We start from the raw sequence: 23,473 nt of genomic DNA on the forward strand, positions 1-23,473 counted from the left end.
ATAAAACGCAGTTTATTAAAAATAACAATGTATTGATCTCAAGTTCACATTTAGACTTGAATTTTACAGTACTTTTCTTTTTGCCTACTGATGCTTACCTCCAGTTTCAGATCTCCCATTCCTCTCCTTGGTCCTACCCTTTCCCAAACTGGAAATGTTTAAAAAAAAAAAAAGGCTTAGCAAAAACTCAACGTTCATATGACTGACGAGCCTCCATAACACACACACACACACACACACACACACACCCCCGCGCCAACCTCTTCCTCCTTTCTAGCATCAGCCCTTGCCATTTTATTCCTCGCCATTAAAAAGAGTCGAGGAGTCCATAAACTAGATCTTGTTTTTAACTAAAGGAACCACTTGTTCATTAAGGCTGTTCATGAATTTTCGACGTACAGAGGCCCCAATCATTCTTTTACCTGATGCAACGAGAACATTGTAGCCCCGTGTGTGAACTTTTATATATTGTACCTGTCAAATGTTGATATGCTCTCCTGGTAAATATTTTGGATTGTAGCCCATTTACTTTTCCAGCTGTCTTGTCAGCGAAGGTTTCATCTTGGAAGCCCAAGTTATGAACAGTAATTGTCTTGGTCTTGTCATGCTTTAAGTTTCTTAAAATCACAACTCTTAAGTTCTTTCTGGTCCATGAAAAGTTTTTAGAAAATAGCATGAATAATTAACTTTTGTAAAATATATTTCAACTACAGTCTCTCATAGATCGAAAGTCCAAAGTACCGTATATGTAGTAAATCTTGTGCTAAAATTTTTAGTTCGAGCCTAAAAACATTAGTGCGTCAAGCGTCTGAGAAATTTAAACTGAAAGGAAACTATCAAAGCAATAATTACAGGGTTTTGTGTTGTCAAAAAAAATAAATAAAAAAAAAACTAGGCAGACAGACAGCTGGCAAAAAAAAAAAAAAAAAAATAGGCAGACAGATAGCTGGATCTGAGAAATGGACAGGGTGATCCAAACTGAGTTACCGGGTTTACAGTTCAACCATTTGACTGTACTTTTTTTATAAACACTGCGGTACTGCTCTCATTCCATCAGGGGGGGACTGAACGACCTCTGTATGTGAAAATGAATGTCTAAATGGACTTGCGGCTAGTTAAAAGCCACGTCTATTTCTTGAGCAATCTGGCTGTTTTTGTGGCGAAGACAAAGGTATATTTGCTGGGCTTATAAGAGGAAGGGAGAAAAGGGGGTTGTGGTGGGGGGGGGGTCTTCTGGGAGACTACTCGGTCATATGAACATTTTGCTTGGGGGAGAATACTCGACGAGCCGTTTCTTATGTTCATTTTTTATTTGCTCTTCCTGTTTCACTTCTAACATATCTGCTCTTCCTGTTTCACTTCTAACGTATTAAGTTTTATTTATTTGTATTAAGTTTTTTATAAAGATAAATAAAAACAGTGTACGACTTAAATGCATTTTATTTCTTGTCCACAAACTAGTACACTCACGTGAAGCACAAATAGCCCATAAATTTGATATTCCTTAAATATCTTTTGTATTTCCTATTACACAATCACTTTAATTTACACTTGATAATGTTCATTGTTCATTTGCTAGTGACAATTCACTCAATGAAAATCTACAGTGATGTGATTGACAGAGCTCCACAATTGTAATCAATATGAAAAAACCACAAAATCGAGGAGCAGAGTATATATTCACAAAGTTTCAAAACTTCACATTTCCTACACAGGGAAAATTAGATGTGATGTCTAGAAACTGTACTAAAATATACTCCCGAATTCGTGGTTTTCCATATTTGAAGAGCTAAATACACCCTTTTCACAGAAAATATATTCAGCACCTTTCTCCTGTTTGGATAAAAATACTAGAGAAAGCTACAAACAAGGACCAAAATAAGTCAAGATTTACAGCAAACGAGTAATGGCTCATACTTGCAGAGTAAGTTAAGGTGCTGTATACCATAAGACACTAGTAGGTAATGTCAAATGCTGGGTCAGTTACCTTTCAATGTCTTGCTTTCTGCAAGTACTTAAGCCATTTGTTTACTATATCTTCTATTATCCATGGTCTTTGTTTATAGATTTCTAAAAGTATTTTCACCCATATTTTCTATGGTAAGGGTGTAATTAGCTCTAACAGCTCAAGTTTCCTTTACCAATTTGCCATAATACAGAGACCTTATAAAATAGCTCTTTGAGATTGGTTGAAATATTCCAAACAAAGCATAATGCACAGCGGAAAACGTACTGGTTAATCTGCCTTGGAGTGGCCAGTCTTCAAAAGTCAAACCTGGAGAAACATTTTCCGCTGTTGGTTCCAGATCTTCCAATGTTACCTATTGAGAAAAATAGCATTTAAACACCACTAGAAATACATTATTTTACATAGCTAAAGAAATCACACATTCTCTGCTGTTGGTTCCAGATCCTTCAATGTTGCATATTGAGAAAAACTGTATTTAAACACTTGAAATATATTTTATATAGCCAATGAAATTTCACAAGTGCCCTTACTGACATTTCATCAAATCAATATCCAAAATTAATCAAAGGAAATGATCATTAACACAACTCATCTTGCTTACAGCATTAGCATTTCTACTTATGGTTGAGGACAGAAAGTGAGTATTTTTTACATACAGTATTTCTAAAATAACATTATTATTAGGCACTAACTACACCACTGACTTGAGATACTCAACACCCCCATAACCAGACCAACGAGTTAAAATACTTAATCCAAATGGGCCTGGCTTAAAGTGTTTGTTTAATAATACAACCTAGTAGTTACTACAAACCCAACTAATCAAACACAGTTTAGTCTGTGAAGACCTCATCCAGGAACATCAATCTGAAAAGTAGAGGGTCCAATCTGCAAATGTGCCAGGCAACTTAACTTGGCCACACGACAACAGCAGTCCTCATTCTTCTGTGCACTTTGCAATCATATGATGATGGTGCCATTCTTCTCCAGACCACCGTGTGTGTGAGAGTGTTTTTTCCTGCGCTAGTCCTGCTTTTCCCCCCTTCTCATCACCTCATCCTTATAACGTGATATCCAGTATTTGCTTAATTATTTTATTGTGTTTAGCCTTTGGGTGGCAATCTAAGCATTACTGTGTAGCCTACAGGACCTATTGTTTTCAGTGTACAGGAATTTTATTTTTCCCAGGAATTTTAATAGGTTCAATATTTTTGCATTAATTTAGTTTAACAATTAAAAGTATGTTCCTCATCACCTTGGTCTTCTCTAAGCATTTCAGCAGCTTCATTCTCTATGAGATGCAGTGTCACATTCAAGCCACTAATTCTTTGTGGGTTTCTTTTTTTGTCTCAGAACTTGTAGATAAGTTTCAATCTCCCAGGAAGGCCATGTATTTTCCAAGAGAAGGGATCTGGATCATTCATTCTCATGATTCACAATTCATTTATTTGGAGGTCCATGTATCCCTGAATACCACCTATTATGCATTTTTTACTCTGTAGGCATACTATTTTGGGTATCCTTAATTGTGAGCCCATTTCTTGTGGAAGCTCCCATTGTAACGAGGATTTTTTGCAAAGTCCATCAATGTAATCCTGGGATTAGACTCATTCCTTTCTTCTACAGCCCATGTGCTTAGTCCTCCATCTGAAATTGCACTTTTGGCTGGTTTGTAATAACTAAAAATGCTTTTACAATAAAATACAATTTTATAAAAACCCATTAACCTAAATCTTCAGTTGCCCTCCTCCCTTTCCCCCCCCTCCTCTCTTCAGATGGAAGATTAGCACAGAATAATGAGGAATTGGTACCCTGTAGCCCAATGGAGTTGGCTAGTATAGACAGAGGGGATCTTTCGTCTACTTTTCAAATTAGTGCACCTGAATGCATTCAACACAGAATGGACTATGATTAATGGGTTTGTAAAAAAAAGCACTGTATAGTAAAAATATTTCATTTAATAAATAGTGTTTTAGTAATTTTGTAACTAATTAAATAAAAAAAGGAGAAGACTGATATTATGTCCTTGTAACTAATCAAACTGAAAAATGAGATGATTGATAATTAATCAAATTGAAAAATGAGATGATTGATATAATGTCCTTGATTTCTACAACTTGTTTGCAGTTTACTGAAGTTTAGATACCAGCATGAAATCAATTATAAGAGCCCAAATCATAATTCAGGTGACAGGTTGACAGTCCCAACTTTTATTAATTTATTTAAGCTACAGCTCCTTGAAAAGTTCACAATTTGGCTAAGCGAAAATGATGGCAAATCTGATAAATTTAACCGATTTGTTTCTAAAGGTTGATTATATTTTGGGCATCCAAACAAAAATTTCTAATGGCTAGTGTTACTCTACTGTCTGTCTGTACATACAGTATAAGGATTGGATCATGTGGGCTATTAATCAAATATTCACAGGTCAAATGAGTGTGACCAATTCTATGAAGAGTCGAAATTGTTACTTGTCTGTTCTTTTGTTATGATTAATTCATATGCCAACACTGGACTTAATTTAATTCAATTCATTACTGTCATAATTTTCCATATATTTTGCTTTTGATTGATTATGATGGGTTTCAGAGATGTTATAGGGGGGTATCTACATGTGATATGGTTACAGCAGTTGCATCTTTGGCTGTTTTATCAGCTTTATCATTTCTTTAAAAGCCTTCATGGCCAGAATCTAACATATTTTGACATTTTTACCATCTGCATATAACCTGTGAACTAAAAATTTCTTTTAAATGCAAGGGTCTCTTTTGGATTATAATTCTGAAGGATTTATATAGCACTTCTAGTCAGTAAAAGTCACACATTTCTGCCACGTTGTGTGTATATTCAATATATGCCAAATAAAAGGCATTTCCAGCATGGGATAAAGAAATCCCAGTTATGCGAAAACAGTAATGGTCCCATGCATCACAATGACCTTTATTCAGGGAAGGATTTTTATGCAAGTGGGTTTGAAAAAGCTCTCTCACAAACAGTGTTAGTTAACAAACTGGAGAAGAGTAATCTGCTGAATAAAGGTTAACATCTTGTGACAAATCATTTTTATACAAAAGTACCCCTTGCAAATGATATATTGGTTCATAATACTTCCCTTATTGGAAACAAACAATTACAAAGCTTTTGGCAGCTATATTGAAAAATGAAAAACTGAAGGCCAGTGACATGGTATGTGTACGGAAGGTTCACTTCTTCCCTGTGGCTATAAGGAAAATCCTTTTCATAAGCCAGTATATATACTTACATTTTCAAATGCTGAAAAGTGACATTTTTATAATAAAATAAAGTTTTATATATACTTACCCAGTAATTATATAGCTTTAGTTTCTTTTAATCAGCAGCTCAAAATTTTGAAACTGCGGGTCACACTAGTTTGTTTTGGTTATGGTGACGTGCCACGCCCACTTTCAGGTGTAAGAGAAGGTACAACATAGCAAAGAGCTTCAATTTGTTTATGCCCTTATGTCCAATTGAGGGTAGGCGGGTGGGCTCCGACTGTATAATTACTGGTGAAGTATATATAAAACTATTTTATTATAAAAATGTTATTTTTATATAAGTAACTTACCCAGTAATTACATAGCTGATTCCCACCTTGATTGGAGGTGGGAATGTTGGACATATCTACCCCAAAACATTATTAACAGTAATGAGTTTGAGAATCGAAATTTGCTAACATTGAATCAATGTTGTTGAACCTTACCTGATAAGAGCTGCTACAGATAGATACTGCCTCTGGTTGGAGCTCATCTCATCCAGTAGAGGCAAGGCAGTAAAGCCTTTAGTAGTAGGCCCTCAAGGCTTTATCGCCTCGCCTCTACTGGATAAGATGAGTGCCAACCAGAGGCAGTACCTACCTGTAGCAGCTCTCTTATAAGGTAAGTTTCAACAACATTGATTCAATGTTAGCAAATTTCTAATCTCAAACTCATTACTATTAATAATGTTTTGGGGTAGATATGTCCAACATTCCCACCTCCAATCAAGGTGGGAATCAGCTATGTAATTACTGGGTAAGTTACTTATATAAAAATAACATTTTTATAATAAAATAAAGTTTTATATATACTTACCCAGTAATTACATAATCGGAGCCCACCCGCCTCTCCTCAATTGGACATATGGGCATAAACAAATTGAAGCTCTTTGCTATGGTGTACCTTCCCTTACACCCGAAAGTGGGCGGGGCACGTCGCCATAACCAAACAAACTAGCGTGACCCGCAATTTCAAAATTTTGAGCTGCCGGTTAAAAGAAACTAATAGCTATGTAATTACTGGGTAAGTATATATACTGTAAAACTATTTTATTATATAAATATCATTTTGAGCATTTGAAAGTGGGTGCTTTGTAGCGATGGACTAACTTCCAAGGGCTAGCAAAGTACAAGATGCCCTGCCCAGGGCGCAGTACCACACAAAACAACCAGAGTACATAGTCACCATACCCATCAAAAATCAAACTAAAAACACCAATACCCAACCGTAAAACCAAAAGACTGGAGTACTCCAAGGCTCCCCAAAACTCAACACCCTAAGCAAGGTGAAGAGATTAAAGAAAGGACATTGCTTTCTATGTTTCCTTCCCTAACACCATGCCAGCCACGTAAAACGGACCAAGGTACTGCATTGAACGTAAGTAGTCTTGATATCCCTTAAATAATGCGATGCAAACACCGACTTCCACTTCCCAAACGTCACCTGCACAACTGATGTGAGGGATAAATTGCACTTAAACGCCAAAGACGTAGCCACTGCCCTTATCTCACGGGGTTTTACCTTGAAAGAGGAGAGCAAGTCTTTGTTCACCATGGAATGTGCTTCGGAAATCAGACTCCTAAGAAAAAATGCCAGGGCATTTTCAGACAAGGGTCTAGAGGGATATTTCACAGAACACCAAAGGTTTCTTGAAGTACCACGAATGTCCTTCTTTCTGTGAAGATAAAACTTAAGGGCCCTTACTGGACAGAGAGTTCTTTCTTCTGCAGACGACTCCACTATCTTGGACAAGTTCTTGATCGTTAGAGAACGAGGCCATGGATTTGATGGCGATTCGTTCTTAGCTAGAAAGTCTAGGGGAAAAGGAGCAAACTGCATTCCCCTCAGAAAATCCTATGTTTCTGTCTAAAGTATGGATTTCACTGTACCTCTTGGCAGTGGCCAAGGAGACCAGAAAAAGTGTTTTCCTGGTTAGATCCCTTAAAGAGATACATTGCACAGGCTCAAAACATGAACTGGAAAGCCACTCAAGGACCATGTCTAAGTTCCAGGACAGCAAAGGTTTTTCTTTAGGCTTTGCGGTGTCAAAGGACTTCATACAGTGGGACAAATCCTGGTTCGATGATAAGTCCATTCCTTTATGGCAGAAAACAGAGCTAAGCACAGCTCTGTATCCTTTAATGGTAGAGGTGAAAAGTCCTTTAGCGGAGTGTAGGAACAGAAGAAAGTCCGCTATTTCTGCTACAGAGGTCTCAAAAGAGGACACATTATTTTGTTTGCACCAAGACCTGAAGATGGACCATTTTGCCTGTTAGACATTATCTGAAGACTGTCTTCTACTCTTTGCAACTGCGTCTGCTGCCGCTCTTGAAAAGCCTTTCTTTCGGAGCAGTCACCTAACAGTTTGAACCCTGTTAGGGCCAGAGAAGACAGGTTTTGGTGAAACCGACGGAAGTGAGGTAGCCTGAGAAGTTGTTGCTTCTGTGGCAGCTGTCTCGGGAAGTCCGCAAGAAGTTCTAGTAGATCCAGGAACCACTCTTTTGCTGGCCAGAAGGGGGCTATCAAGATCATGGAAAGATTTTGATGAGATCGGAATTTGTTGATGACTAAACTGAATGGGGGAAAGGCATACAGATCTTTGTTGGACCAATCCTGCAACATTGCATCGGTTGCCCATGCCAAGGGTTCTGTAACTGGTGAGCAGAAGAGAAAAGTCAGTGATTTCTGGAGGACGCAAACAAATCTATCATGGGTTTCCCTCAGAGCTTCCACAGGTCCAAACAAATCAACGGGTCTAATGTCCATTCTGTGGGAAGGATCTGTCTTTGACGGCTCAATTCGTCAGTGAGAATGCCGAGTCTCCCCTGGATAAAACGTGTTGTTACTCGAGTGTCATTCTGGTGTAACCAAAGAAGGTACCTTGCAGCTTCATACGCCAGTGCCGTCGCGTTGTCTGAATGCACTGTTACTGTCCTCCCCCGAATTTCTGAAGCAAAGCGCTGTAGGCCCAGATATATCGCCTGTAATTCTTTTACGTTGATGTGCTAGTTTTGTTGTTGTCCCTGACACTTCTTTTAATCCCAAAAGAGCTCACCTACTTAGGTTCAACGCGTCTGAAAAGAACTCTCGGCTGGGGTTCAGAGGATGAAGAGATTTCCCTTCTGATAGTCTCTTCCTGGAATTCCACCAACGAAGATCCTCCTCGATTTCCATCGTTATCGGGAACACGAACGAATAGGGAAACTTTTTTCCTGTTCCAGCTGGCTCTGAGGAAGAACTGGAGAGGTCTCAGGTGAAGTCTTCCCAGAGTGACGAATTGTTCCATGGATGAGAGGGTACCTAGGAGACTCACCCACTGATTGGCGAGCAAAAGTTTTGATTCAGAAATTCTTCCACTACAGTATCTGGAGACATTTTTCTATTCTCTTCAGGACTGGAAAAACCCAAAAATCCCGAGAGTTGATCGTTATCCCTAAATAAGGAATCTCCTAAGAAGGCATCAGGAAAGACTTGTCCCAACTGATGACAAGGCCCAATTCTTGAGACAAGAGAAGAGTCATGCAAATGCCCTCCATATATTGAGCTTTCGAGCAGGAACGTTAGTAGCCAGTCATCTAGATATAGGAAGATCTTTATCCCCATCAAATGAAGCCATTTCACCAGGGGAGCCAATACCCTGGCGAACACTTGCGGCGCTGTTGAGAGGTCGAAGCAAAGAGCCTGAAACTGGAACACCTTGCCCTGAAACACAAACCTGAGGTATTTTCTCGAAGTCAGATGTACTGGAATGTGATAGTACGAGTCCTGCATGTCGATGGACGCCATCCATTCTCCCTGGTGAATGGATGCAAAGACCAAATGGTTTGTTTTCATCTTGAATGTTGTCTTTTTGACAAAAACATTTAGAGCACTTACGTCCAAAACGGGTCTCCAGCCCACCGATGACTTGGGCACCACAAAGAGACGGTTGTAGAATCCCGGGGAATGAATGTCCTCTACTGGCTTTATAGCCTCTTTCTGAACAAGGGACTCCACCTCTAGCAAGAGAGCAGCAAATCTCTCTGAGACTTGAGAGTTAGCTGTCAATTCAGCAGGCTTGCAGATTAGAGGTGGTTTGTTCTAAACGGGGATAGTGTAACCCTCCTTCAGGACAGACACAATCCAAGATTCTGCTCCCTTTTGTTCTCACCATTTCCAAAAGTGAAGGAGCCGTGCTCCTACCTGAGTACGGAGGACTATGTTTTCATTTCTTAGAGTAAGACTTGGAAGAGGACTTCTTGATGGAACGCTGTGGGAAACAGGTATAAGTTCTTGTTCTAGTCTGGGACTTAGAACAAGGGCTCCGAAAGGGAGCAGGTTGCAGCGGAGACAAAGAGTTGGGATGAAGAGTCAAAGAATCCTTGGGGCGTCTCATAGATTGGGAGAGCAGGCCCTGAGTGTTCTTTTTTCTGCTGGTCAGAGGCGATGTTCAGTACTGTAGCCTATGGAAAAAGATACATCTTGTCCAAGGGGGAGAATAGGAGGGCCGATCTCTGAGGCGGAGTGACACCTCCTCTTGAAGTAAAGGAGCACCAAAGCTCCCTCTTCTAGAATATCCATGGCGTACAGACTGGCTAACTCCTGTGTACTATCGCAAACGCCCCTGCCAATACAGGAAGTACTCCCAAGAGATCCAACGAGATTTCTTGAGGTAGCAAAGAGCACTCTGTAAGTTTGTGCGCCAGAGCTCCCACCACCCAGTCAAGGAAGCTCATCACTTCGAACACCTTAAAAATATTTTTAAGAAGGTGTGCAAGTTCCAAGGCCAAGAACATAATTTTGGCTGAGGAGAAAGCTGATCTCCTAGCCGAGTCGATAAGGCCGGAGAAGTCTCCCTGAAAGGAGGCAGCAACTCCCAGGGAAGGAGCTTCTCCGGTCACATAAAACCTGTAGCTCGACCTGGACAATTTGGAAGGAGGGAAACAAAAAACTGCTTTGCCTTGTTCCCTCTTCTCAGAAAACCACCCTTCTACTTCATCCAGAGCCTTCTTTGCTGCAGAGGAAAGAACTAATTTCGGTAATTTCAAAGGACCGACGAAGGAGCATCTTGTTCTGGAACAATTTCTTCCTCAGAAGAGACAGGAGAAAGCGATAAGTCAGCTGTCGTCTAAGTCATAGGAGGAGCCTTCTGAGGCAAACCGAGAATATTATCCATTTTGCTCTGAATTGGGTCAACTGGCAGAGGAACAATGTCCGAGACAACACTAGGGGCATTCTCTGTTAACCAAAATTTTTTTATATGAACACCCTCATCTATCAGATTTTGATAAAATTTGGTGTATGGGGAAATCATAGGCCCTGTATCCATTTCTGAAATTTTTAGACCAATCCAACAAACAGTTCAAAAGATATGACCTCAGGAAATTTGAGGTCACGTGCGAGGTCACATTTTCACCGACCCATAACTTGGTTAATAATTATCAGAATATCATAAATGTATATATATTTAGAATCAGAAACAGCCAAGGAATTCATATATAAAGGTTTTAAAACTCGAGGTTGAAAAATAAAAGTTATACAAAAACAAAATTTGAGGTCACAATTTGACCTCCAGGGTATTAAATGAGAAATTTTTTTATAGATGTAAAAAATGAAGGAAAGGGCATTAGCTATTAGAATCAGCAAAAACAAAAAGTTTGTGTAAGTATTTTTCATGAAACTTTCATTAACCTAACCTATAAGTGAACACCATATTCATAAGTCGGGCATCAGTGAACTGCCTATTTTTTCAGTTATGCTCATACTTTGACATATAAATTTTTTATAGCTATGAGAAACAATCGTAAAAAGCAAAGTGTATGTTGGTAAGCTATGAGAAAAATTCAACAGTTGTTAAACAACCTGTTGAAACAAGTTGCTAATTGTCTAATTTCAGCATCCTTGTCCACAGGTTAGTACAGTTGCAGCCAAATAACTGGGTGGCTGGTGGGTATGGTGCTCTGATCCTCAGAGACTATCAAGGCTCAAAACATCAAATGTACATAGCTATATTTTCTAAAAATTTATATTTCTAATTGATATTCCTGTATGCATATCTTTAACAGATTGCATCACAATGGTTCGACATTTGAAATACTGCCAGGACCCAATTAAAAAACACAAAAAACACGTAACAATCAATCTTAGAAAGGTGACAGATACACTTGCTGAAAAATGATAGAGAAAAAAAAAAAAAACTCATTGTTGTGTATGAACTGTTGGAAAATTATAATGAAAAACCCCACTATACTTAGTACCACTGAAAACAAGTCTGATCAAGATTCAAGTGAATCATGTACTATTGACAGTAATTTGAGTAACATTTCTCCAATTAAAGATATGAAAAATGACAGTGATTGCTTCATAGCGGAAAATCCTTCAACCTCACTTGAACCAGTTCTTGCACTCCTAGACCAAACACCAATTACAAAAAGTAAGTACTAAATCAACAATATAACATATTTAATACTAGCCTATATCTGTTTGAACTACTATATGAACAATTATATTGAATTTATGGTAGCTACTATATATACAATACAACATATATAATGTGCAAGCTTTTACTTTGAAATGTTAAATCTTTAACATTACTATCGAGTTGACACAAAATGCAAGCTGAGCTACATCCAATTCTTTAGATATATTCAAGTGTGTGAAGTCTCTCTTTCTATTGTTTTCAGAAGGGCTGTCATCAAGCCAGAAAAAGCGCAAGGCTCGTGGTAAGCTATTATCTGCTCAGAAATCCCTGAAAAGGAGTCTGGAACTCAGTTATGGAGTTGAAATTCTTGATAAGGAAAATAATAGTGCAGAACCTGAAACTCAATCTGAAAAACATCTGAAAGTATTAATGAATGAAATGAAACAGTCATTCATGGAGAGCGAAAGTCACAATCGCAAATTACAATACTGACACTCTCACCATACACAATTGATAAAACAGTTTGCTTCTTTCAAAATACAATATACATGGTAGAAAAAAACCGTTTACTGAAATTAGAACATGGAATCCTTCCAACAATTCCAACAATGAGCAAAGGAAAAGTAATAACTGAAGAGAACAAAGATTTAGTTAAAAGATTCTATGAGTCAAGTGATGTTAGTTGCATGTGTCCTGGACAAAAGGATGGCATTAAAGTTATCAGTGCTGAAGGTCCAACAAAGGTGCAAAAGCGATTGATCCTTGGAAATTCAAGAGAGATTTTTGAACTATACAAAAATGATGAAAAGAATCCCAAAGTTGGATTTTCCACATGTGCAAAATTACGGCCATCATACTGGGTGCTTGCTGGTAGTGGTGGGACTCATTCTGTCTGTGTCTGCACTAATCAAAATCCAAAATTACAGGTAGCTGCATTGGGAGAAAGAGGTCTTTCTTACAAGGATCTTCTGGATTGCAGTGTCTGCAGCAGAGAGAGAGAGAGAGAGAGAGAGAGAGAGAGAGAGAGAGAGAGAGAGAGAGAGAGAGAGAGAGAGAGAGAGAGAGAGAGAGAGAGAGACCTGCATGATGCAACTTTGCAATGATTGCCCAGGGGAAGAGGGTGTCCTGAATTTTCTCAAGTTGCTTGACTGTGAAATCAGCTCCAAATGAAGTAACTTACAAGCAATGGGTGACTGCTGACCGCTAAGCATGAAAATCTGTCGGTTGGTTCGTCATCACTTTGTTGCTCAGCAAACAATCCCAGTACTATAAGCAGTTGAAGGAATCGTTACCACCTGAGAGCAAGGTAGTTGTAGTAGGGGATTTCTCTGAGAATTATTCTTTTATTGCCCTGGATGCTCCCCAAGGTTTTCACTGGGACAATTCACAGTGTACAGTTCACCCTTCTGTCATCTATTACAGATCATCTGTAGACCAGGAACTTAGCCATTTTAGTGTTAAGTTCCTGGTCTACAGATTTTAGTGTGTGTGTTTCTTATCTGCACCACTAAAACACGACACTATAATGGTTTACACATTCATAATGAAGCTTATGACTCATGTTAAATTCAGATGCCCACAATTAAAGAAGGTGCACTATTTCTCAGATGGGTGTGCTGGCCAATATAAGAACAGATATAATTTCACAAACCTCTGTTACCATGAAGAGGATTTTGGTCTGGTTTGTGAGTGGCATTTCTTTGATACATCCCCTGGAAAAAATGCCTGTGCTGGGATTAGAGGGACAGTAAAAAGAGCTAATGCTCCTGCCAGTTTGCAGAGAACCACTGAGAGGCAAACTCTTATACCAGAACACATGTTCCAGTTTTGTGAAGAAAACTTAAGCAAGAAGATCAAATTTTTGTGTTACTGCAGCAGAATTGAAAGAGGCAGAAAAGAAGTTGGACCATCGATTTAAGGAAAGTAGGGCCATTCCTGGAACTCAGAAATATGAAGTTTTCATAATAAAACTAATATTGTAATACTTGTCCAGAAAATTACGAATATAATTCGTAACTTTCCATTTTTGTTTGTGTTAACCGCATATTTTGACTCAAAGGGAGTAAGTGGTTGTTTGATAGTTTTAAGTTGGTATTGAATTAGCTTGTTTTCATTTTAACCCTCTTCCATTGGTTCCCTTATTACCTTGTTATAACTATACAAGCCGATATGGTTATGTACTGAAAGACAGAAAAACAGTCATCACTCCGTCTGCAGTACGGCAGCAACTCCTCCTCTATTCCTCTAAGCCTTCTGTGAAATTACTAATCTTCGTGTTCAAGTGTTTTTCGCAGATGCGTTTCTTTGTCGATAATTATACAGTGAGGAATATAAACAATATGTGGATGTTGTAAAACCCCCACTGGACCACTGGATAGCTTCTTTGATTGGTTAGCCACGACCATGTGCCACGTCGAGACGTATGCAGTTCTGAAGTCCTCGTCCTCGAGTTATGACCAAGGGTTTACTTTGATGTATTCGGCATCGTTGTGTGTGATTGAGCCCAAGTGGAGTCCTAGCTTGATGTGTCGCATAATTGGCTCCTCTATCTGCAACTTGCTCTTGTGGTGAACGTCGTCGTCACTTCCACTTGTATGCCTCTCTGGACAATAACAGGTATGGGGTTCAACTGAAGGAAGCGGGTTTTAGTTTGACTCCTTGTTATTGCCAGTACTTTCATTTATAATTAAGTAAAGGTCTTGCTAAATCCTTAAACATTAAATAACTATTCTTGGTCCTTTTGAGTCAATTTATTCATATAAAATTTCCAGATTATTTGCGTCGAAGGTTGCATTATTATGAAGTTTATGGCTTTGGTTAATTTTATTTTGTGCGTAAGCCCTGTAAAAATTTATGCAGCTTAATTTTTAGTAATTCTGGGGAAATTTAATTTGACTTACTGTTTCCATGTCACTAATAGTGATATTGTTCATAATTTTAGGACAGAGTGGTTACGAGCTAAACATATTCACTGAATAGGACTTTCTCGCTTCGTCTACGTTTTGGATGAGGTCCTTTCATTCGACAGGAATTCCATTTAACTATAAAGCGGTCTAACATACGAATGTACTATTTGGCTTGCCACCTTCAGCGTGTTTTGTTGTTAATTGTAAGGTGTTAATAATTATATTAATCTGTGTGTTAAGGCTGTTTAAATTACTTTCCTAAGTATTGTTTAAGTGAATAAGTATAAAAAATGAAGTTTAGTTCAATACTTACCTGAACACCTGAATTAGCCCTTAATCCCACTAGCCCGAACAACTCTCAACTACCCATCCCACTATAGTGGGAATTTTAACAGCCAGTTACCAACGCTGCAGGTAAAATCTTGTCACTTGAGCTATCATAACAAACAGTTGGCAACGCTGACACAGGTGTGCGCCCACACGCCCCATTTTTGTCAATTGCTTTATTCAAGGCCAAATTGATGTGGGGAAGGAGGGTGGGAATCATTCAGGTGTTCAGGTAAGTATTACAATATTAGTTTTATTATGAAAACTTCATATTGCAATACACTCCCTGAACACCTGAATTAGCCCGATTAACAACATTTAGAGGAGGAGGGATCAATTCTATTGCACGCCCCTTTGACAACCGCAGAGATGGTAGCTCACCAATCTGCTCTGCATAAGATATCCATTTAGCCAAACACTCACCATATCAATCAATGGTTTCAGTGAAGAGACATATTGGAGAGTACTTTGATAGAGTCAGGTCAGTACTCTCGGCTAGGATACCTATCTATTTAAACACTCACCTTATCAATCGTTGCTTTTGGTGATGAGACAAGATGGAGAGTACTGTGATCGCCCATCAGGTCCGTACTGTCTCAGTCCGTGGACCTCCCATGTGGTTCTTCAGAACCTCTCATGTATGGAGGAGTATGGTGATCTCCCATGTGGCTATTCATAGCCTCTCATGTATGGAGGGAAATAAAGCAGTGTGCCAAGCCGCTGATCTTCCGGATAAGGTCCGTACCTAAGTTCGTGTGATTATATTATCACTGTTGCCTAAGAATTCTAGACTAAAAGGAATTCCTCTATCTGGTTAACCTAAGAATCTCTTCCTATGCGAATACCGCATCAGCTAAATAAACGCCCCTAGATAATAGACTTTGCCGCTAACATGGCCTAAGAGAATAACCCTCTGCACTAAGCGAATACCACCTCAGCTAAATGAACGCACCTTACATAATAGACTTTGCCGCTACACGTGCAGAACAGTCCGACATCTCATGACCTCAGAGTCATTGGTGTTGCTACTGAAGTTTGATGTTTGATGCGCGTTCTCACATTCAAACGGTTTGTGGAAAATGAAGCCCACCCACAAAGTCAGGCTCGAACAGACTTTCCTCAAACCGTTCGACAATGTGTTCGACAACCAAATACCCCATTCGCACGTTCGAACATCACTTCAAACAGGTCTGTCAAACCGCGTTCGACGAAGTGTTTGACCGTGTAAACCCCCCCTTAAGAGAATAACTCTACGAACCTCCGCGTTAATACCCCCTCAGCTAAATGAACGCACCCTACATAATAGACTTCGCCGCTAAACACTGTGAGGCGAATCGAACATCTCAAGTAAAATGAGTAAACACTGAGACGGACTTCCAAGTAGCTGCTCCCAGAATAGAAGAAGTAAATAATTCCTGGGAAAAGGAAGATGAATTGGACATACTCCGAATACTGTGCGGTCGGGAAAATACAGAGCTGAAGACGACGAGGAACAACCCTGAAAAGCCCTCCGAAAGTAACTAATCACTTTCTCTGACAGAGGACGGGAAGGATTCGCGGAGAGACAAGTGTGTGCGGAAGTGGAAGGACTTTCGCAACCCTTGATAAATAGACTTTAATGCTCCCACTGGACATAAAGGTATCTCCGCTGGATCACCAGTAATGAACACTTGCAGATGAAGAACTTTAATTGAACGAGGCAGAGTTTTAACCTCCGACTCTGTCTTCGCCGCAAATTCCGGAAGACAGACAAATATGTATCATTCTCGCACAGGAACCCAACCTAGAAACTGCCTGAAGCTCGCCCAACCCTTTAGCTGAAGCTAAAGCCGTAAGAAAAGGCAACTTCTCGGTGTCTTAATGTTATAGTTTCAATAGGTTCAAAGGCAGGGGAAAGCAAGAAAAATATTGAAATACTTCCAGGGGAAAGCGAGAAAAATATTGAAATACTTCCAATAAGTCCCACGAAGTCGGCAAAAACAGGACGTTCAATCTTACAAGAACTTAATCAACGATTATCTCACTACTTGAAACTTCAGGAATGTGGAAACTAAATATACTGCTAATCGTTGCGCGGTAGTCAGCAATGGCCGAATACGAAAGACTCTTGACTTCCCAGAGGAATAAAGGAAAATCCGCTATTTAGGCACAGTTTTAGGGAGTCCGGACTGTTTAGCGGCTCTTTCTACAGTTACCCTGCAACTAGGTCCAGGATACAAGGGTTTGGATAATAATAGAAAGAATGTGGTTGTCTGAGTAGTAGTAGTTTCGCATTGGTAGGGACAACAGAACTTCTGCAGGGAGCTCAGGATTTCCGGAAACCAAGCGTGTTATGGCGAGCAGGGAGCTATTGGAATCAAGGTCATCTTGACACTCTCCCGCAATTTCCCTATTACCTGATTAATGAGACCGGATGGAGGAAAGGTGTACATTTGCATGTGATTCCAACTTGTAACGTCACCTTGGTGACTATTGAAATGGGGGCACCCTTAGAAAGAAATAATCCGGAAGACAATGGTTTAATCATGTTTCAAATAAGTCGACAGTTGCTGGTCACTTCCGGAGAACCTGACATATTACTTCCAGAGTCAAAGTCCACTCTCCCCCCCAATACCTGAACGAGAGCGACCTAGCGAATCTGCCCGTACTTTGGGATTCCCGATATAAATTGGGGAAGAGGAGACACTTTCGTTCTTCGCACCCTCTCAGGACTATGTGCTATAGTATAGTATTGAGTTCTGTTGAGCCTGTTCCCCTCAGAGTTCTTCAGATACGACACGGCAATTACGCTGTCGCTAAACATAGCCACTACTCTGTAGCGCACTAAGACTGAGAACAACTGAGGGCTTGCTTTACAGCATTGATTTTCCCGAAGATTTATTGACTACTCTCGTTCCGAGGCCTGGATCCCTCCAAGGTTGTTTCCCAACCTTGATCTGAGGCATCTGTGTACAGATGAACGTCAGGAAGAGGGGAGTCAATAGACCTTTCCCCTGTCAGATGCATTTCTGACTACCACTAATGATCCAACAGGCAAGAATCGCTCCCGATTATAACAGTGTTCTCGTTGTGGAAGTCCCAGCGATTCCTGAGACATACCTGAAGAGAGCGCATTCGGACACGAGACCCTGGAATTAAAAGAGAGAGAGAGAGAGAGAGAGACATTCTCCCTAAGAGGCTTCTCCGAGCTGGTACTGGCCATTCCCTGCTGGACGGGAACCCTTCTATCTGTGAAGGACCGATTGGACTCTCTCTAGGGTTGTGAAAACCCTCAGAGGAAGAGAAAGAATCCGCTTACCTGAATATGTTAAGAATTCCAAAGAATTCTCTCGCTCTCACTAGCTCCTCTGGAGAGGAGACCAGTTAAACGATCGTCTAGATACTTCAAAACACTGTATCGTCTAGATACTTCAACACTATGTATCGTCTAGATACTTCAACACTGTATCGTCTAGATACTTCAACACTATGTATCGTCTAGATACTTCAACACTATGTATCGTCTAGATACTTCAACACTGTATCCTCGACGATGCATAATTGCCGACACCGGGGACATGAGTTAGAAGAAACCATGTTCATCATACTGGCTACGTCATCAACCTTGAACAAGAATTAGCTAAGGCTCATGGTGTTCTAAGCAATCCCTCTTATGAACGTCCAGATACTGAGGGGGAAGATGACCAAGATAGAAATTTCGACTTTCCTGCTCCAAACGTCGTAGACGAAGCCAAAGCTTTCGCCTGGTGAGCCAGACCCCTCGAAATAAATTTATTAGGCTGCCAACAGCCACGGATCCGAAGGGACAGAGCCGTCACTCTTTAGAACCTGCATTACAAAAGCTGACTGCATCCAGAAAGAATGCGCAAGAGCCTCAGTCTGATTGCGCAGCACATATCCTACGAGCCAAAACGACACCGGAGACTTAAACAGGAATGCCTCAACCGATTCGTTGAGGGGCAACCTGACACCTGCCGAAGGATTACCTCGAACTGCGTAAATCGTCCTACTCGGAGAGAAAAGAGAAGAGTGCTGTCTATTAGAAGCAACTACCGATGCTAAGCGAACATCCGCCTCCTCCAAAGCTTGTCTAACCGGATCGAACCAAACCAGCCAACATGAAAAAGAGGCAGGAGCTGGTTTAGTGTCATAAAAAACCTCAAAATCGGGAGGTCCGGAGCTCTTGTTTGAGGGTACGAAGAAGTAACATACTCAAGCCTGTGTCCGTAATCATACTGCTGGCAAGAGGGCATTCTAAGTTTGCCAGAATCTCCTGCACCTACGGATAAGAATCCTGTTCCACAATGTCCGAACTGTCTAAGACTGACAAAGGAGGCGGCACTGGACAAAGCCCCGGACAACGATGAGTCCGCAATCAGACCAACCTAACCAGAATGCTGCGCACCCGCACCTAATTGGGAACCCGGAGCTGAATCTGCATTGTTGGACCCGCCGGGAGGAGAAGGATGAACCGATAAAAACCTGGAGCCGATTCCCCATTATTACCAAGGGGAAGACAAGTGAGAGTAGCCAAACCAACATTGTTAAATCTTGGGGGAGGATGAGCAAACGAAACCGCTGCAGAGGGACGGAAGAAGATGGAGGGAGAACGAAAGAGGTAGAAGCTAGCCTGTGTTACCGCCGCGGAAAATGCAGGCGATGAAAGCCGCGGACCACTCGAAGAAGGTACCGCACGCTCTGCCAAAACCGCAGAGCGCAAACCCGAACTGGAATCAACAGAAAAAACCCTGTGAAATACCTGATACTATCAGGACAGCCGCATGAAGTGGAAGCAAGGGGTTGCGCATACCCGAAGGGATGGAACAAGAGATCCCTGCGGCCAAAATCTGCCGAAACAGGGTTTTTGCCTGTCTGGAAGCTCCTCCAACCAGAGAAGACTGTACTAAGGAAGGAAAAGGCAGGAGGCATAGGAATAGCAGACGCATAAAAAGGTTACCGGAGAGGAGGAAAATCAAAATCGAAGGAAGAGGGAAAACGGAAGATGCGGAAGACACAGAAAAGACCGGAGCAGAAGAAGAAAGGGCCGACGAGGAGACTGAAAAGGGAGTAACAGAGAATGTGGGAGCAGGAGATGAAGCGACATAACGAAGAAGAAAACTTATAACAAAAAAGGAATGAAGGTACACCGAATCTGGCCCCCCCTTCAATAATCCTGAAAACATATCCGACATGAATTCTGGACACTACTGTGTCACATACTCTCTAATGTTAGAGAAAACATTCGCGAAAAAAAATATAACCTCTCACCATAGGTCTATACCCGTTGAAAAACCCCGCCATCCGTCTTATAACCCGCCACAGCCAATTGCAGGTCCCGCAAATTACTTTAGAAGCCGAAAGAACGCACCATAATCTGCCTTACTAGATGGAGGAGTAGAAAATACAGGGAAGGGGGAAACTACAGTAGGAGATTTAGAAAACAGTAGGAAGTGCGTTAGAAGCGAAAGCAGAAGGATTCTGCCCCACCGTAACTGAAACATTGACTCGAGACTGAGCCAGATCGAAAGAAGAGATGGAGAAACTCTTGTCAGAGCACAAAAACCACTCAAACCCGAAACTGGAACCCGTTCAGGAGAACGAGACTGCACCGTTAAAACCTTCTGCTCACTACCAAACCCAAACCTATCCTCTTTTATCACACCTAGATCTTGATCCTAACATTATCAACATTAAATTTATCAATATTACAAGGGGGTGGGGGGGGGAGGTCCTTCACTGCCTGCTCCGCGCCGAGGGGGCCAGCAGACCTACCCACTCGGAGGCTTGCGGTTCTGCCATTACCCTCAGCACCCGTTAGGGCTGGTTCTGGAACAGGCAGGGGAGCTGCAAAAGGAAGAATAATTAGACATCCTAATACTACTATTATCCCTATCTGAGAAATGTTGAAGAAGACTAGCTATTGAATTTTCCTTACTAATTGCAATCCTATTCTCTATCTGTTTGACTACCATTGAACTCGCTAAATCCATCAACTGATCTGTAGCAGAAGTCTGAGACACTTGAGGCAACGAGAATCTGACCGACGTCTGCCGCCATTACTAGCCAAAGACTTGTGATAACGAATATAATGATCCCTCTCTTGTACCTTCCAATGGGAACATTCATCGCAACGAGTCTGGACATCACAATCAACCTTCCTACATACCTGACGGAATGTCTATTGTGTCTCAAGGTACTCATCCATCTTTGCAGGAAGAAGTGATAAGCGCCAAGAGTCCACCGTCGTAGGCAGTTGAGGCCGATGTCGAAGCCGATGGCACGGTAGTAGGTGGTGAAAAGTCCGTGACGCACAATCGAGACCGGAACCAGCGAGTCCAAATCAAAAAGACGCTCCACGTCGAAGATATCCAGAAAATCCAGGAGGAAAACCGTTAAATCCAATCCAGGTCTTCACCACAAGTCCAAAATACAAAGAGAAGTCGGGCAATAGGTTTAAAACCTCGCGCTGCAGAAGGAAACAACTTTCCAGCAGTGCGAACAAAAAGCAATCGACGAAAATGGGGCGTGGGCGCACACCTGTGTCAGCGTTGCCAACCGTTTGTTATGGTAGCTCAAGTGACAAGATTTTACTTGTAGCGTTGGTAACGCTGGCTGTTAAAATTCCCACTATAGTGGGATGGGTAGTTGAGAGTTGTTCGGGCTAGTGGGATTAAGGGCTAATTCAGGTGTTCAGGGAGTGTATTGCAATATCAGATTTGTTCCCCTGGACAAGGAAGAGCTGATGGTGTATCCCATCTCAAGTGGCATTGGAGAAAAGAATAAGGAAAGGTCACATTTCTAATTAACCTACAATACTTGGTAACCCAAAGTGTATCAAACCAGATTATGTTGGATGCATTTACAACAAGGAAGTTTGGTATGGAATTGTGGAGGAATACTGTGAAGAGTTTGATGATTTCACAGTGAACTTTCTACACCCTTCTGGGTCATCAGGAGCAAGTGCATATTATTATCCATCAAACAAGGATTCATGTGCTGTGCCAGGACATCATATATTAACTGTAATGAGTTATCCTAGCCTAAGAGGAGGCAGCAGAATTCAATACATTTTTCCAAAAAAAGAAACTGATGAAAGCATTGTAAATGCAAAACTAGCTAGCACATGAATCCACAAAGTAGGTGTTGTTCTTTGTTATAACTATTATTTCCAGTGCAGATTAGCAGTAATATAAGTTTTATTTCTTATATTCTTGGCGTTTGCCAAGCTCAAATTCACATCTAAGGACTAAGATATTACAATTCCTGGAATATATAAGCAATTTATAAATTTGGTGTTTGCTTAAGTAACATGAAAAGTACCAACATTACCAAACATTTTTATGATTGTTCCTCACGGCTAAGAACCCTGTCTTTGTTTTTATATCTATAAAAAAAAATCTATGTCAAAATACGAGCTTAAGTGTGGAAAAATAGGTAGTTCACTGACGCCCGACTTATGAATATGTTCACTTACAGGTTAATTTCATGAAAAATACTTACATACACATACTTTTTATTGCTAATTCTAATAGCTAATGCCCTTTCCTTCATTTTTTACATCTATAAAAAAATTCTCATTTGATACCCTGGAGGTCAAATTTGACCTCAAATTTTTTTTTTATAACTTTTTCATTTTTTAACCTAGAGTTTTAAAACCTGTATATTTGAATTCCTTGGCTCTTTCTGTTTCTAAATACACATACAGTTATGCAATATTGATCATTATTAACCAAGTTATGGGTCGGTGAAAATATGTGACCTCACAAGTGACCTCAAATTTCCCGAGGTCATATCTTTTGGACCGTTGTCGGATTGGTCTAAAAATTTCAGAAATGGATTCAGGGCCTATGATTTCCCTATAAACCAAATTTCAGCAAAATCTGAGAGATGAGGGTGTTAGCACTGGTTGACCTGACAGAGAATGCCCCACTAATAAGAAGCGGTGGAGCGGGTGCCAATGGGTGCTCGGGGGGCACTGTCAAGATGGGAGTCAGAGACGAAACCTATTGGAGAATGGGTGCCAGCAGGCGCTCAACCGCAAACAGGAGCTTGGGCGCTGACTGTAGAGGTGAAGGCGCCGGGTGCGCAACTCCTGATACAGTCGCTTCTTTATTCGATGAAGAACATCTCCACGCCACAAGGCGCTTTGGTGCCAAAGTATGATCATCATTCAAAGATGATGAAGAGAATTGTTCCGGGGTGTCCCAATGACTACAAGATGGGTGCGCTGAATCCTTGCTCTTTTTACTTGGAATAGGGGAAGAAATCTCAAACTCCACTGCACGCCTTTTCAGTGGGCGTGACTTGTCCCCATAGCGCTGTGCACGCCTGGGACTAAAATCTTCAGAGCTGGAGGACATACAATGAGCGCTCACTTGAAGGCCTTTCCAACAGCCTTTGGTTGCAGTTTGGGATTCGTCAACAGACTGAACCGAGTGGGCGACTGCTCTGGGGCAGACCCCACCGACCTCCCTTAGGCTGCTAGTTTGACTCCTCCCAGGTGCTGGGGAGTATGCCAGGGACCTTGGCCTAGGAGAATTGGCGGGCCAAACAGCCACCTCCTCGACTACCACTGCACTGGCACTGGACGCCATGG

General features: G+C 41.0%; 1 long non-coding RNA gene across 1 annotated transcript in view; it reads right to left on the bottom strand.

Annotated features, from left to right (window-relative positions):
- Positions 1 to 1,419: 1,419 nt before the first annotated feature.
- Positions 1,420 to 23,473, bottom strand: part of LOC136835079 (uncharacterized) — a 47,380-nt gene continuing 25,326 nt past the window's right edge. The window contains exon 3 of the long non-coding RNA XR_010851973.1: positions 1,420 to 2,321. This is a non-coding gene — a long non-coding RNA (uncharacterized lncRNA). The remainder of the gene's footprint in view (positions 2,322 to 23,473) is intronic.

This window comes from Macrobrachium rosenbergii, chromosome 4 (assembly GCF_040412425.1).
Source record: "Macrobrachium rosenbergii isolate ZJJX-2024 chromosome 4, ASM4041242v1, whole genome shotgun sequence".
Taxonomy (NCBI): Eukaryota; Metazoa; Arthropoda; class Malacostraca; order Decapoda; family Palaemonidae; genus Macrobrachium; species Macrobrachium rosenbergii.